This window comes from Anguilla rostrata, chromosome 6 (genome assembly GCF_018555375.3).
Source record: "Anguilla rostrata isolate EN2019 chromosome 6, ASM1855537v3, whole genome shotgun sequence".
NCBI lineage: Eukaryota > Metazoa > Chordata > Actinopteri > Anguilliformes > Anguillidae > Anguilla > Anguilla rostrata.
In genome coordinates this window covers 17,364,269-17,379,838 of record NC_057938.1, presented here as the reverse complement: position 1 = coordinate 17,379,838, position 15,570 = coordinate 17,364,269, and the positions used below count along the sequence as shown (strand labels likewise).

The 15,570-nt window shown below is 45.0% G+C and overlaps 1 protein-coding gene across 2 annotated transcripts in view; it reads right to left on the bottom strand.

The window, feature by feature from the left end:
• stag1a (STAG1 cohesin complex component a) overlaps positions 1-15,177 on the bottom strand; it is a 52,783-nt gene extending 37,606 nt beyond the window's left edge. Inside the window, exon 1 of one of the 2 annotated variants that reach the window (XM_064338714.1) lies at positions 14,955-15,177. The gene's annotated coding sequence lies outside the window, so the exon portion shown is untranslated. The remainder of the gene's footprint in view (positions 1-14,954) is intronic. The other variant, XM_064338715.1, reaches the window with a different exon arrangement.
• Between the last annotated feature and the right edge of the window lie 393 nt (positions 15,178-15,570).

The window sequence follows — 15,570 nt, the reverse complement described above, 5'->3', positions numbered from 1 at the left end:
CATGCACATAGGCACTCATATGCATGCATGCACACAGACACGCACGCACACACACTCAAACACTCACGTACATATGCACATACAGACACACGTGTACACACAGACACACACACACACAGGCACACACAGTCACTCTTTCACAGAAACACTTGCGCACACACATGTGCACTCACGTGTGCATGCACCGACATACAGGAAACACACACAGGCACGCACACACATACATACATACACACACACACACACACACACAGGCACACACAGAGGCACAGAAACAGACACACACACAGGCACACACAGAGACACAGAAACAGACACACACACAGACACATACACACACACACACAGACACAGACACACACACAGACACACACACAGACACACACAGAGACACAGAAACAGACACACACACACACACAGACACACACAGACACACATACACTCACACACACACACAGACACACAGACACACACAGACACACACAGACACACACACACACACACACACACACACTCTCTGCTGTGCCGTTCTCAGAGGGGCACTCCAGCAGTGTCACGGACAGACGGGCATTTTCCGCCTTGTTAGTGGGACAGTAAATCCCCCCCTGTTCGGCCGGATCAGGGCGGATTTGATCACTCCGTCCGCGCCTCTAAGCCCGTGCGCCGCGGAGACGGGCCGAGCTGCTGACGATCTCTCGGAAGATACCGGAGAGGACAATACGGCATGCGCCATTTCACCGGCCAGACACACCGAGGCGTTCATCATCCGGCTTGTTACCCGTGATGTTTACAGAGGGAGAAACCTGGCATCTCGCAAACCCAGAGCCCTGCCACTCTGCCTGCGGGACAAGAACACCTGCCCGATATTAACAGACACGCATTCACCACCACTGATTTACATACTGCATCCGCGTAAAATAACCTCACATATTAATAACCTCATATATTACATCCTGTATTCATTTCAACAATAGGCTCTCTGTTTCTACGCATAGCCGCGATTAGCACTATAATGCAGGAAATCTGAGGCTGTGCAGACCGTCCCTTCATAGGTGTATTTCCTGACCATTGTGATTCAGATGCAGTTGCAGGCGTTTATGCCTCTGAATAGCACAGTCTGCTTCCCAGTGCCGCACACTGTTCAGCTGTGCTTCATCTGGGACTGAATGCAACATCAAATCAATAATATAAAAACAGCCCTTATCTTAATAATGTGACTGTGTGTCTGTGTGTGTGTGTGTGTGTGTGTGTGTGTGTGTATGCGCATGTCTGTGTGTGCTATGTTTGAATTTATGAATCCTGTGTGTGTGTATAAGTGTGCGGGTAAGTATGCATGTTGTGTGCCTGTGCACACATGTATAACATGCATTGTCTGTGTCTGTGGGTGAGACCGTGTGTGTATGTGTGTGTGCGTGTGTGTGTCTGAGTGGGTGTATGTGTCTCTGTGTGCGTGTGTGTGCGCGCATACCCAGCAGGCTGCCCCGAGACCTGCCCCATAATCCATCTGTGCTGCGCTGCGCCGCGTGCCACGAGGCGGTGGTGCTGTTCCCCTCCCCCACTCAGCGAGCGAGTCCCGCCCTGCCCGCGCTGCTCCTGCCAGAGCCCCGCCTACCTGCCTCAGTCTGGGCCCGGCGCGCCGCGCCGCTCGCCGTGTCATACGCACCTCCGGCCCCGGAGCCTCCCGAACGCGAACCCCTCTCGTACCGCCGCCTCGACCGGAGGGCCGGGCCCCGCTGCCTGCCGCCACTCACCCGAGCGCAACGGCAATCTGCTGATGAAAATCTCTTTGGTGCTATTCAGCCAACGCCTGCAATTTGTCTCTGAACGTCTACCTACCTTACACACTTAATTACACGCAATTAGAACTGCGATGCGATCGGTCGCTACAACATATAACCGCTGCTTTATGCCAACTGGCAAGCCGGTGATAATTAACTATTGATACGTTTTATTTAAGAAGACGGTTTCTTTGCCAATACTGTGGTTGTGCCATCAAAGCATATTTGAATCTAGTGTCCCCCCTGTACCTGTCCCATATTTAACTGTAATGTTTAGCACCGGTGCCCCACTGGTACAGTGCCATGTCGATGATGGCTGCCTGTGTCACAGACCACTTTCATTACAACTGAAATGAGAGCCTGGCTGGCGGCCTAAACGGGCACAGTGTTGGGCGGTGAGACTTGGTAAAATTTACAAAATGCAGGAACTTGGCCTGGTACCCAACACTGGGGTTAGGTTCACACCGAACGCTGTCATCTCGAGTAGTGCACCCAGGGCTGTATCTCAGGGCAGAGTGACCACTCTGGACCGCACCTCCTGCACGAGCCTGTCAGTGTGCCGTTAACCCCATCTGTTTGTACCGCTCCGAAAACCACCAACCGTCTTTTCCCCCAAGCGCCGCCCGGCGTACGAGGCGCAGCTGGGCCGGCGTGGCCACAGCTCTGCTGAGGTTTTCCGCTCCGTCCCTGCAGGAATACAGACCCCCCCCAAGGGACGAACCAAACCAAACCAAACCACAGAGGCCAGATGGATGGAGAATAATCCAGAACTTCTCCATTTCTGGCTTTAACCACAAATCTGGCACTGTTCTGGCACTGAACGGGACAGACTGGGCCCTCTACTGTAGAAGCTCTGCGCTCCCCTCCCCCGACAATTAATAGCAATGACACGGGAGAAGGCTTTTCACATTGACTGTCAAATAGGAGGACATCAGAAATAGCGCTCTACAAAGCTAAAGGCTGCTCCACTGCATGCTCTTGAACCTCAGGTGGAATGCGAGAAACTGATGCCTTCCAAACCACATTACCCAGAATCCTCAGCCAAGTTCTTACCAGCTACTGCCCTTGCCAAAACAGACTATACGCAACCCTACCCCCTGCATGAAAATGCACCCCCTCCATTCGACATAAAATACCCAACCCCTCCATTCCATACTAAAATAATCCATTATTTTCCAAATAAAATCACAATAAAACACAAATAATGCAATAATACAAATAAAACACAACAACAGTAGATGCTGGACTGGAGGCAGGAAGAGCCCTTTAAGAATAATCGGAGGTGACGTGAGTGTGTGCCTTTGTGTTCGCAGAAAGGAACAGACTGTTCTCATTACAGCGCCTCAGCTCTACAGAAGGCCTGTATAGAGTGCTGACCCCCCCCCCCCCCCCACCCACCACCACCATCACCACCTCAACTACTGCAACCCCCCCCACCCCCAATGCTGTCCACGCCGTGGTCATTTTCCTCGCAGGAAGCGAGCGAGCGTCAGTTGGCGCGGTTGTGCGGCCCGCAGGCGGCCGGCGCGGTTGGCGATGGAGCCGCCGATAAGGGCTGCTGTGTAAACACAGAGTAAGGCCACGCCGGGGGTGACCCAGTTTACACAGCGGCTCAGCGAGTCGGCGCCCGGTCCCTCCTGAGCTACGCACCGGTCACCTAATCGCCCCTGACACCGGGCAGAAGAGAAAACAGCCTCCTGTGCACCTTCCGAGCTGGAAGGCACCTCAAGGAGCCGCGGGAGGCGAGCGCTTTGGAAATTTCCGACGCGGCTGTCTCTAATAAACGCTCTCGTTTGGTGGCATTCCAGGGATTTTTGTTCTCTCTTTTTATTAAACCAGATTTATTTATTCCCCGCTGACATTTTTCCATAGCAACTCCAAAAGAAGAATAGCCAATACATGCTAAAATGCTTCTTCCTCTGTGTGTTAACGGCACAGATACAAAGCGGGATACATTACCACTTTGTCTCTCATTCTGTTGACCTGTCGACACTCTAATTATGCATATTTCGCCATGGCAACCTGTGACAAGGTTCATTAAGCGAGGGTAATGGATTTGACATCCCTGGAATGAATGCAAATCAGACTCCGGGAACTGAGGGCGCTCTCGCAGATAATAAAAATGATTCAGACTAATCATTTCAACAACACAAGTTTCTCCACCTTAGGGGTACACCGACATTTCCACAAGCTTCTGCCGCCTTCTGAAAGGTTGGATTCTGGGCGGTGCGCTGCTGTTGTAATCCATATGAACTGGGTGCCTTGCCATGAACCAGTTGGTCTAAAGCACTGCAAACTGGTTACGTGTCTAAGAAATAAAGTTCTAGCCAACAAAGTTAATCAACAGACAGGTATGGACATAAGGACCCAGTGGCACCTGCTCCCAAAATCAAAATGCTCTTAGTACAAGGGAATGTTTAAGCCTTTCCTCATTGGTAAATAAGTTCACCAGCTGTGCCGAGACCCACAACGACCAATGATGCAGTCCCGTTTTCCACCACGGAGCTGGAACCGGGCCAGATCACCAAGTACCAGTCCTGGCGCAGCTTGCCATGGTCACGTCTGACGCGCTGACCCACGTCAGCTCAGACCGCCAACGCTGGATTCGCTCACGAGCCAGCAGTGGGCGGAGCCGGGCGTAAATTGAAAAAACAGGCGATGACGTGCGGAATGGAGAGAGGAGCATGCCCCCATTACGGATTACAGCTCGAACCACGATGAGGGAGGGAGGCAGAGTTCAGGTAATCGTGCTCTGAGCAGACACCGGCATTCATTGTGATGTCATTCAATGTGTTGTACAGCTCTCTCTCTCTAACAGTACTGCCAACAATACAGTGCTGGGCCCAGTACTACAGTGATAAAGAGAACAAAAAAGGCAGAATCTCAAACATCAGCCAGCTGAATGGGCAAATACAAATGCGCCCATTCTAATTGGAGAAAGATCCGTGGTCCCTAATTAACATGACTCCTGTCTCCTTTTACACAATACAAGGTGTGAAGTGCGGAGACTACGGAATGTTTTAAAAGTTTAAACTGTATGAATTTTGCAGCCCAAACAAATTTCTCCTGAATCATTCAAGACTGGTTAATCATTCAAACCGGTTTTATCTTACAACAACCACTTTTACACAATCCGAATCATAATTCCACTTCAAAAGCTCCAGATTCCATCTCCCATAAGTCCCCTTGATTCTGCTGTGCTTTGCTGCCAGGCTAAAATGACACCTGGACTTTTAATTTGTTTTTTTCCCCCTCCCCCTTATTCATAATTTCATTAACACATGCCAACTGCCATTTTATATGGACTCTGATTCAAGCGCAATTTTTTATTTATTTGTTTTTAATAGATGGCCGTGGGGTGGTATGCCGCCAGGCACTGCATTTTAAGCAGTTCGCTTCTGACGTTGTTTGACTTGCCGACTGTATGGGGAGGCAGAACGGTGTTCTGAGCTGGCTGTGTTCCAAGCCTGCCTTCAGATTTGCGCGGTGACATTGAAAGGTAGAAGTCTTTACAAAGCAGGAGTATCTCAGCAACCTATAATTCTCTGAACTCCACTCAGGTTGTCAAGTGCTGTCAGTTGACAGGTGAGCTCCACTTGCGTAAACAAGTTTAGTGGCAGTCGGTGAGCTGTGACTGTTTCAGACTCAAGCTATGTAATTCACTGCAGTTAAAATGTTGGCTATGCAATTAATTTCCATCCGGTTGAGCAACGTTACAAACAACATGGCAAAAAGTACATGGACACCCCTACTAATTAGTGGGTTTGACTACACCAGCCAAACCAATTGCTTACCGATGCATAAAATCAAACAGCCATACAATCTCCATAGACAAACATCGGCAGTACGATGGGTCACACTGAATATATCAGTTACTTTCGACGTGGCACAGCCATAGGATGCTACCTTTCCAGCAAGTCAGTTAGCCAAATTTCTGCCCTGCTACCACAGTCAACTGTAAGTGCTGTTATTGTGGAAACGTTTAAGAGCAACAACAGTTCAGCCTCAAAGCAGTAGGCTCACAGAACAGGACATCAACTGCAACACTCACTACTGAGTTCCAGGTTGCCTCTGGAAGCAAAACCAGCACAAGTACCGTTCGTTGGAAGGTTCATGAAATGGAATTCCATGGCCAAGCACCTACTCAGAAGCCAAAGAACACCATGTGTAATGCCAAGCGTCGACTTGAGTGGTGTAAAGCACACCGCCATTGGACTCTGGAGCAGTGAAAATATGTTCCTTGGAGTGATGAATCATGCTTCACAATCTGGCAGTCTGACGGACAAATCTGTGTTAGGCGATTGCCAGGAGAACGTTACCTGCCAGAATGCAGTGCCAACTGTAAAGTTTGGTGGAGGAGGAATAATGGTCTGGGGCTGTTTTTCATGATTTGGGCTAGGCCCCTTAGTTGCAGTGAAGGGAAAACCTAATGCTACAGCATACTATGACAATCTCGAGAATAGTGTGCTTTCAATTTTGTGGCAAAAGTTTGCGGAAGGCCCCTTCTTGTTTCAGCATGACAATGCCCCCCTGCACAAAGCAGGGCCCATAAAGGAATGATTTGCTGAGTTTGGTGTGGAAGAACTTGACTGGCCTGCACAGAGCCCTGACCTCAACCCCATCAAACACCTTTTGGATGAACTAAAAGGCCGACTGCGAGCCAGGCCTTATGCCCAACATGAGTGCCCAACCTCACAAATGCTCTCGTGGCTGAATGGAAGCAAATCCCCACAGGCATGATACAAAATCTGCTGGAAGCTGTTACTGCAGCAAAGGGGGACCAACTCCATAATAATGCCCATAAGTTCAACAAGCACATATTGGTGTGATGTCTGGATGTCCACATACTTTTGGCCATGTAGTGTAGCTTTGTACTGGAGATACTGAGCAACTGATGCTTATTTTTTAACTAGCTGAAAGCAAGTGCTTTCTGGGTGACATTAGCTACAGTGGTCATCATTATACAAGGCATCATGCAAGAACAAGCATTTCAAAAGGATTTTAACTGTTCTCATCCAAATGGTTATAAATCACCTGCCCAAATTTTACTCATTTTGTTCATGTTTGACATCCAAGTGGAACCACTGGTGTTAGGCTATCACTGTCTCAACTGTGAACACTGAGAGAGATGCTTTTCCATTTATGCTATCTAACATGTTCATACTCAAACAGACCGGATGACATTAATTTTTAAAGTTAACTATGGCATTGCGCCTTTTTCACTTTCAGCTGAATGGCACTGAAGAAAAGTCATTCCAAGGTTTACTCTACTTTCTGTACGAGCCCCGTCAGCTTGTAGTTTTGCTTTGCTGTATCTAGGCTTCTTAGCATCTGCAATTGCAGCCAACAAGCAACAACACTTCATAGGAATCTGATCTCAAACCACAGGCTCTGGAGCCACGCCCAGCCCTCCCCATACAGAAAAAGCATCACGCCCAGAAATGTCCCAAACACATTTCAGAAGAACAAATACAGGTAAAACGTGCACAAATTCAGGAAAACTAAGTACAGACATAGATTGCCAGTGCATCATAGATATGCATTAGCATGGTTATTTCATAATATTTTCAAGTAAAAAATCCTTCATAGCCTGCCTTTAACAAAGGCATTTTCGCACCCAACAATTTAAGCACAAGTGCAAAAATGCGTTCAAATAGGCTATGCACTGTGCTGTCCTCCAACTTACCTGCAAGTCTGAGCTCTCATGAATCAAAAATAGTGTTTTTTTTACTCTGATGTTTGTGCTCATTAAACCAAAACAGAACATTTTGTTCATTGTTCTCCTGGTTCCAAGTCAGCATAGGTTTGACTTGTATTTCTTAATCACAGACATCAATAAGCAACAAAACAGCAAATCTATCTCCATGTGGCACAGCTATAAGGCAGACCTGCCAACCTTAGGAAAATATTTTGAGTACCACAATAGTCAGTATAACGCTTAGTTCGCATGCTTTCGCACCACTTCGCTTTGCACGCACACACAAGCCTTTCTTCATAATTCTAGTTTTGACTGTTGATCGGTGATCAGGCAAAATTGTATAATTTGACCTGATTCTAAAATATCACTTGCACTGCACTGGGCTATATTATGATATACTTGCAAGTCAAAAGTTTGAGTACACCTGCTTAAAACAATTTCATGATTAATATTTCATTATATGATATGTGTGCTTATACAAACTGATAACCATAAGTGAATTGCATTCAATTATATAATAAAAATGGAAATAATTTATTCTGTATATTGTAACATATGTTTTCGTTTTCAAGTATTTACAGAAACTGATGTTGTAATGTAAAAAAAAAAAACTTGCGATGTAAAACACTGTCAATTATGAATAAAACCAAGTTTCTGTTCATGATTTCCATTTTTATTTAATAATTAAATAATTGAATCAGCTTATATAGGCACACATCATATAGTCTAGGCCTAATGAAAAAAAAAAAGTATTCAATTGAAAAATTATCTAGGAATGTAAGCTTTTGTAACTACAGCTTTAGCTAAATTATTACCTGAAGCTCCTTGGTGGCTAATGTCAAAATCATAATTGCACAATGTGCAAAATGCATGGTGCGGAAGTTTTGAGGGGTGGAGGCACAGCCATTGCTCCTGATATTTTGCGAGGAACTTCTGGGGGGCAAGGACTCGCTTCTTTTTAGTAGGTCTGCTGCTCTCTCTCCTTGTCAGTATCCTCGTCATCTGAGGTCATGATTATTTTCTATCTGCAAGGCTGGTCGGGTGGCTGGCTGCAATAATAGGAATTATTTGCTATGTTAGCAGTCTATAGTCACACATCTTTGCAATGGTCACCTTGCTCCAACAGAGCGTGCGCGATTCAAAGTTTGAACAGGGAGTCTCCGTAGTGTTTGAGTTACTGCAGCTAAATTACTCCATCAGTTATTCACACGTCTCGTAACAAGGCTAAATCGCATGCGAGCTACTACTACGGCTAACTATATACACAAATTTATCTCATTAGGATACACCCCTTGAAATGCATCATCTCGTAAAGTTACCGAACATGCTTTAACGTTTTATATGTCAACATTACGGTCACATTTTTGTGCTTGATTATTATTCCCCACTTCCCATTTTACATCAGCAATGCAGCGTTACGCCTCGGTGGATAATAAAGTACCGCTGCGTATCAGTGGATGTTGAGTGGGTCGGGGAGGGGTTACAGAACCACAAGCACAAGGTCGTAGCATCTGGTTCAATCCGAGGGATGTAGTTTAAATACCGAATAAATGTACAGCATTGTTTTGTATTAATTGATTGCTTTCCGTAATTAAATTACAATAATATATATTTTTTTGTTGTTGCATAGTTTCAGCTGGCATTTTGTACCTGCGTATTTTGACCAAGAATTGCGTGGTTGGTACACAAAATGCATGCAGGTTGGCAGGTCTGTATAATGTGTTACAACTGTGCCGCATGGGGATCTTCAAAGCATATGTTAACTACAATAGGCTACTGTAACACATGTAAATCAGGTTCACTAGCATGCAGGTTGTTTGAATTAACAACATGGACATTTAAATCATGATTACATTTTGTGTCTATTTGCACACAACTGAGAAACAGTTTTAAATAGATTTATGGATTTCTTTATAACAGGTGCATTTTTGTCTCTTGTGCACAGAATAAATGACCTTCCTAAACTGGCTGCTGCTTTAAACATCCATGCAGAATATAGCTTACTCTTATGAACAAAGAGTGTTTTGCCCTGGAAAATATTGCAGATATTAACAATTCATGCAGGTATTTTTCAGTGTTACAGTTGTACCACACCTGTTACGACCGTCCCGCACATACTTTACAATTGTAACATTGGACAATGTTTACAGACTGTTTGGTTAAATTGTAAGCAAACCATTTGTGATCACCCCAAACATAATGTGATTTATTGTAGCAAACACACTCTTTGAAGTTAAATTTCACAGCTTTTGACTGCACTACCTGTGTAATTAAGAAGTGAACAATATTACAACTGCGCTGGTTCTACCCTACATTTCAGCTTAGCTCTAACATTGTGCGTCCGCCATTGCTCTCAATGAGTGGCAATACTACTAGAAACCTAGGTAGCTGGCTAGCTAGCACCCATTAATTACGATCATACTAAAAATTAATTAAAACTGGTAACTTTGGCATGACTCAGCAACCAGTTAGCAAAGAAATGTAGCCAAAACTGCTCATTTGCAATGGATCGGTAGCCTGGGGCTACCGTTGATGTCAAGCCCTGTAGTAATGCATGTTTATGTGCTATGACTATGTTGCTAGCTATGCATTGCATGAAGAAAAATTTTACAACCAGTAAACTTTAAGAGCTAGCAATGAAGCAATTTGCTTATGATTATTACATATTCTTAGCCAACCAGCTGGCAAATACAAGTAGGAAGCAAACTTGTTACCCATCACACAAACAATTCACATCGAGTCTGGTGATAAAAATGCTTTCCATTCAATTGGCCAACCAGAAGAAATACACTTCCCTGAGGCAGCCGTTAGATATTCTCCACTTAAATTGACACAAAAATATCACGTTTGTCTCTAGTTAATCGTTTGCAGTTTTCCGTTGATTGAGGAAAACAGGACCTGCTCAACTTGTCACTTTAATTCAGGGGTGTCAAACTGAATCCCACGTGGGCCACAGTGTCGGCGTGTTTTTGCGTTTTCCTTTCTATCAGCTGCTAATTATGGCCTTGAGGAAAAAGGTGTGGTTTAATTAGCCAATCAATGACTTGAGTAAAACACTTTGGCCGAGAAGACTCCAAAAACCAGCAGACACTGCAGCCCTCCAGGACTGGAGTTTGACGCCGGTGATACAATGAAATAGAGACAGAAGGTATGCGGGTCTGAGAAATCAATTTGCAGTATTACCAGTTCAACCACCAGTTAAAATATAGGTTTTTAGTCACTTCACACGTACTACCATCTACACTGGTAGGGTCAATTAGGCTACATAAATTTGAACAGCTCTATTGCAATGCAAGCATGAACTTAATGCTTTCAGTCAAGAGTTTGTCAATAAAGTTTCGGTGTTGTTCTTTTAAAACATGCTTCTGATGCTTGAACAGTCATCACGCAAAGCCTTTAAACAGCCCAGCGTTTATTGTAGTCATTAGGTAGGCTATGTACTAAGGAATACTTCATTTTTGAAACTGAATAGGCCTATCGTGTTGGCTGTTATCGAACCAACTCCGCTACATTCAACCATCAATGTTCCAACGAGAGGGGGCCCCTTGAGGGAGGACTGCTACAGTTGATTTCACAATGACCGATCTAAGATTGTTAGACCACCATACTTTGATCACAATATGGGTTAGATTATGGGAAATCTTTTAGGTGTATAGTTAGCAAATTTCGTAAGCAGATGGGTTACTAATGTCGACACTGTCAAAGTCTATGTGGCAGTGCAAGCTCAGGATTTAGGGGCCCCTTTTCAGGGCCTAAAGGGGTGGAGCCCTGGTGCCGCTGCACCCCCTACACCCCGCCAAGCTCTGCTTATGAATGGGATTAAAGGTGGATGGGGTTAAGTCTTAAGCAAGCATCTGTTGTGTAAACTGAAAAAGAGATGTCCATTTTATTTAATGCGCACAATAAAGTAGGGCTGAGGGAGAGCGAGGCATATCCTTGTGTAATCAAAAGCCTGCATCTCAAATTAAGCTATATTTGTCAGCCAAGCCCGTATGCCCAGTATAGCCTGCCCCTTAGCAATGACACATCAATCCAACACATCACCAACACAGTTGCACAACAGCTATTCCTGCTATCCATACGTGGAATGGACTGGGGACACCATATCACCACATCCCCTCACAAGGTCAGGCGCCATGTTAAAAACACCCTTGCTTAGACCACCACTTTCCTAAAGCACCCCAAAATCCACATTTTAGAAGCAACAAAGTAAAACAGACTGAGAAAAAAGCTCAGAATGCAGCTGGTAATCCCTGCATATCCCCCAGTTTGGAATCTTATCATGACTTCATCAAGTTTGACTGCGCCACAGAGACAGCAGCTGGTGAGTTAATGCACCCCAAAAAATATTGGGTTTCACTCCCCCGTTGGGAAAAGGAAAGGGACACCACGGGTCACCCCAAGTCGCTTCAGGGTTTCAAAATTGACAGGTGGCTTTTTGGGAACAGCCTGTCTGGAGAGAATCTGGCCGCACTGCGGGCGGCAGCGAAGCGGGGACTGAGCACGTCTCTGACAGACGGCACCAGAGGAGAGCTTATTCAGCCAGCCAACACCGCCCAGGCCCACATGACAACCACGAGAGAAAAGACAGGCCCGACACTCTACTCTGTCACATGTCCAGCTGACTGTGCGAGATGGCATGCTCGTGTGTTAGGCCATATAGGCCAAGGGTGCTTAAAACTCACTTCAGAACACAGCACTGCTAATGGTTTTCATTCTTCTACTCTAATCCAAGGAATGACTCAGGCTAGATCCCGGACATCAGGTGAGGGGAACATCTGGCCAGTCAGTGAGATTAATCAATTAACTATAAGGTAGGACAAAATAGTAGCACTACAAGCCTTAAGGGCCATGTTTGAGTATCCCTGACACAGGCTACAAGCGCTTGTGAGAGAATGTTAACAGGGTGAGCGTGTCAGCTGAATGTGGCCTTGTTTACACCTGGCAGTAACAAGCATCTCAAATCAAGATTATGGCCATTAATCAGTTAACCGCACTGCATTTACATCTGGCATTCACATGCGTCTTGTGCACCTATTGAGACCAGATTGACTTTTCCCTCCCAAAATCCAGATAATCGGGCACGTCATTTCCCCATTTAGCTTTCCAAAGATGGCAAGCGCCAGATAAATTTTGTTGTATGCATTTTTGCAACTCAAAACTGAGGCAGAAGCTGCCTTAGACAAGTCATGCCATGAAAGGCAACAGAGGGGAGGGCTGGTTCCACCCACGAACATCCTGAATATCCAGTCGTTTAACTGCTAAATGCTCCAATATTTTCAAAAATTAGGGCTCAAAACTGTGTATATTTCATGATGAAATATATATTTTTAAAGAATAATTGTGAGCTACCACAGTGTGCAAGTTATTTTTAACCCTGTGAAGTGTAAATTGGTTTTGCGATGTTTTTTGTCCAAACTTCTAAGTCAGTGTTCTAGAACTCCATGCTTTCAACTGCTTTACTAGTAGGGGTTAGCCTACATCAGCACAAGAATGTTCCGTTAAGAGAATTCTAATTACATATAGGTGATCTCACACCTTGACCCTAAGAAGACTAGGTTTTAAATTTTTTTTTTAATTTTAAGTCAGTATTCTAGAACTCCATTGCTTTCCATTACCAGTAGTGATTGTTACATCAGCATTAGCATGTTTAGTTTAGAACATTTTTAGAACATTCTAATCACGTGTGATTGTACACCTTAAAGGAGGCTACAAAAAAGCCCATGTGAAAGAAGTATGCATATTCAATGTGACAAAATGAATCTCTGACAACCACCCGAAGTGGTTTTGGAGGTCAGATCTTTAATGCATCTTGGGTGTGCTTACACCTTTTTTTATGTGGTTGAGCCCAATCTGTATCAAATCCAATCATGCGGGACACATGTTAATGCCAGGTGTAAACAGGGCTGGTGTGTGTGTGTATGTGTGTTAAGACAGAATGAATGTAAGCATGACCAAAAGCCTTTCAAGCCAAAGCCCACTTTCCTCACCAAGACAACAAACCAGTACAGACCTACCTCACTTCGTACCAAACAACTAACACTCCAAACATCAGAAAGATTCTTGACTTTGCAGAGTAATATTCCACTGCACAAAGCTAACCTTGAAAGACCTGGATACTCTATTCCCACATTATAACGGCTGTAACAGGGAACCAGTTTGGTTCTCAACCTCGAGGCCACGCAAATGAGAGGAATACTTTTACAACGGAAAACATACAAGAACAGCCACGCAACACACCAGTCACTTCATTGCCAAGGCCAAAAGAGAAAAACCTGTGGCCCAGACTGTTTTGCATTCAGTGAAAATAACACTATAGTGCAGACAATCTACTAATGCACAACACGTCATGGCGACCACACAGACGAGTCTAGATCTCCTTTTGTCCGCACTGCACTTGCAGAATTAGAAACGGACGTACCCTACATGTGCGTCACCCTACACAGAGAAGGACACCCACAGCAACGTACAACGCTTGTGAATGATTTTTGAATTGCGTGGTCTGCCTGTATCTGCCCTGTAGCACATGTTACAGTTCAATCTCAAGAGGCTTAGACCCACGAAGTGATCGGGACTACGTCTGACATCAATAAGGATTGAACACTTGTACTTATTTGCGTGTCATGGCTGGTTGGTAGATACACAGTAAGCAAATAACCCGCCCACAGGGTAGGATTGTAGCTAGCTTGTTAGCTTTGCAACCCCAACCCCCCTTACACATTTTCGAACTGGCGTTAGAAAACTAATTTTCCACGAATGCAGACCGCTTTGGGGAAGAAAAAAAGGAAAGAACCATACGTATGTCGTCATCTGATACCACTTACAACACGGTGAGGTTGGATCAACAGATTTTGGCACCCCCCTCCCCTTAGAAAACAGTTCAATCATTCGAATGAAATCCCCATCAAAGTATTTGGTACCATTCTCCGGACAGCACGTCGTAAAAGCCCCTTTTCAAATGGACCGTGGAAGGTATATGGTACAGCGAATTAAACTATCCGCATATCCAACTACGTGGGAAAAAAACAATCACAACAAATCTGCCAACAATCGTTAGCTACTGCTAACTAGGTAGCTAATGAGCTAACTAACTCCAGAGCTAAGAAAAGAACTGTACAAAGAGATCTTGTTTCTGTACGTCCGCCGTTCCGAGGCAAAGGAAGAATTCATTGCATAAATGGTAATATAATAGCGTAGGATGCGGTCAGTGATGTAGCTTGCTCGCTACATAATGTCTTTGAACCAATAGTTTTGTGGAACCAAGTACGTAGGTCGCGACTCTATGAGCCTAAATATCGAGAAATTGTAGCTAATACTCCTCAATAGCGTAAGCAGAGTAAAGAAAGCACATTCCCCCTTCTCGCCTAAACGTTCCCATCCCCCACCTGCAGTCTCTCCCTCTCCCGTCCTCCATCTTTAATCTGTGCCCCGTCTCCCTTTCCACCGCCCGAAAAAAGCCCAAAACCAACACAACTTACCTTTGCTGTCCATTGCGGTACCGTTTACAACTTTCCGAAATAAAAAAATCGAAAATATTTTTAAAAGCTTAAAGATTTTTTATTGTAAATTGGACCGCGAGTGGAACCGCGCCTTTCAGAAGAGCAGCAATCCTAAGCCGCCATCTGGTGGCATTTTACACAATCGAATGGCGCAACTGCAGACCGGAACCAGAGTGCCCTCTGGCGGACACAAAGCAGCACAGCAGCGGCGCGCCTAGGGGCTAAAGGCAGGGCTTGAAAGACCCCGCCAACACAGAGCACGCATGTACGTGAACAGAGGCGGGGATACGTTGGGGGTAGGGGGAAGTCAAGATGGTTCTTTTGTTGTTGTGACTATCTTTTGTTGTTCTCGGTTTTTTTTTAATAGCGGCTTTTTGTTTGTAATACATCTGGGCTGGTAATGCACACGTGCATTTGGCGTAATGTATTAACCTTATAAATTCCCTTTTGATAAACCTTTAAGTGTCAGTCACCTGTTATGGGGGGAAACAACCTGCAGGATGTGCGGTAACCATGTCATTGATGAGGCAAGCACAAAACAACTGAACTTTGAGCATTATTTTGTTTGGGTTCAGTATTCCTTTCTGCACTTTTT